The 1,918-nt window shown below is 37.2% G+C and overlaps 1 protein-coding gene across 1 annotated transcript in view; it reads left to right on the top strand.

Annotated features, from left to right (window-relative positions):
* Positions 1-1,918, top strand: part of LOC107601282 (periplakin-like) — a 24,639-nt gene that overhangs the window by 19,139 nt on the left and 3,582 nt on the right. The gene's annotated exons all lie outside the window — the stretch shown is intronic.

Below are 1,918 nucleotides of genomic sequence, written 5' to 3'. Positions count from 1 at the left end.
GTTGATGCACAAACTAATAAAGATTCTTAGAACACTGATATGTTGCATAGGTATAAACATACAATATACACTCTCAGTTAGATCATCCGAATACGAATTAATAGAGACCAAACACATATGTAAGGTTACATGAATGAGTGGTTCTATCATAAGCATGCATAAACTAGCCTACAATACAACAGATAATATACAAGACAGTAATAATATACACAATGACCTGAAGGATATGTGTGTTCATTCAAAGAAAGGTTTTCCTATTAATTAATTAATTAATTAGAGAAGAGTCCATTTCTCACTGTGCACTGTGGATTTCCTATGGAAATTGTAGTGAGAGGGGTGACTCTCAACATGCCATTAGGTCGTAAAATTTATCTGGTGTCAGGGTTGCCATGGTAACCAGGGTCCTGGGCCCTGTTCACAGACAACTTGGCACCCAGTATGTTTATTGGGTGAGGGGTCTGTGAACATTTTGTTAATCTAATGAAAAATTGTGTGTTTGATTGGTCTAGACGCTACAAAAGGTCAAGGCTTTAAACAGATGTCGATAATCAGGCAGAGGGTCAGAGAAGCAAGCAGATCGTTTGTCATACACAAGGGCAGAAGCAGAGACAATAGTGGAGAGCCAGGCAATGAGTCCAAACACAAACATCAGTCCTATCAGGTATCAGAACAAAAGGGGCAGAGTACAAATACCGTGAGTCAAGAAGACAGGCAGAATCATACACAGGAAATCAATCAGGAACAGAGGAAGAATAACGCTTGGTAAGGCAGATAAACTGACAATACTTCACGATCAGCACATGGACTGGTCTCAGTTTATATGAGAGTCAAACAGGAAGTGAAAGCAGAGGAAGCAGAGGGAGTGGAGCACAGTCAGTACTCGGGCGAGGGCTCCCTCTGCTGGCTTGGCGTTACAAATAAGACTTGTTGGTGGAATGCTGATAGCTTCACAGGAAGTTTGGATAAATCGAAGTCACATTTGAGAAGGAAGCGGATACCACCCAATTTACAAAACAAAGCTGAAGGCACTGCATACCAAAAGCTCTCAGTATTACCTAAAAACATTTGAAGCCACTTAAGTTTTAACAAAGTATTCATACTCTCAAATTCAATTACATTCAGACCACCTTCTTCGTACCCTTTGATAATATCAGATTTTCTAATATAATGAGTTTTGTACCTCCAAATAAAGTCATACATTTTTTGATTGCTTGTTTTTATAATAACTGAAGAGGGAGCTAAAGAAAGAGCTGGATAGATCAGTCTAGATAGATATTCAACTTTAGATAGAAGAATTCTCCCGAAAATAGACACATCTCTCTGTAACCAGCTATTCAAGATACCATTGGCTTTTTGTATTTTATTTTCAAAATTTTTCTTTCATACTAATCTTGAAATCTTTGGAAATAGAAATGCCTAGATATTTCACCGTCTCTTTAACTGGAATGTTATACAAGGACAAATCTTGAATGGGGTGTAGGGCCAAAAGATCACATTTGTTTAGATTTAGTTGAAGGCCTGAAGCTTTACAAAAGGAATTGATTAGAGAGATAACCAGAGGAATTTGGTCTTTGTTTTGTAAAAATAATGTCGTATCATCTGCTAGCTGACTGATTGTTAAGGTTTTCCCAAATACATTTAATTTCTTCACAGATGAATCATGACTAACCAGAGTGGACAGCATATCTACAGCTAAAATAAACAAAAGAGGGGACAGTGGGCATCCCTGCCTTATTCCACGGCCAATCTGAAATCTTTGTGTAGTACCAAACGGGAGAGAAACGGAACTATTCATATCTCTGTAAATCATTTTTATAACACTAATAAACTGTTCACCAAAATTGAAAAGTTCTAAAGATCTAAAAAGAAAAGCGTGCTCTATCATATCAAAGGCCTTTTTGAAATCTAAAAATAAAAT

Source organism: Sinocyclocheilus grahami, unplaced genomic scaffold (genome assembly GCF_001515645.1).
Source record: "Sinocyclocheilus grahami isolate Dianchi unplaced genomic scaffold, SAMN03320097.WGS_v1.1 scaffold302.1, whole genome shotgun sequence".
NCBI lineage: Eukaryota > Metazoa > Chordata > Actinopteri > Cypriniformes > Cyprinidae > Sinocyclocheilus > Sinocyclocheilus grahami.
This window is presented reverse-complemented; position numbering and strand designations above follow the sequence as displayed.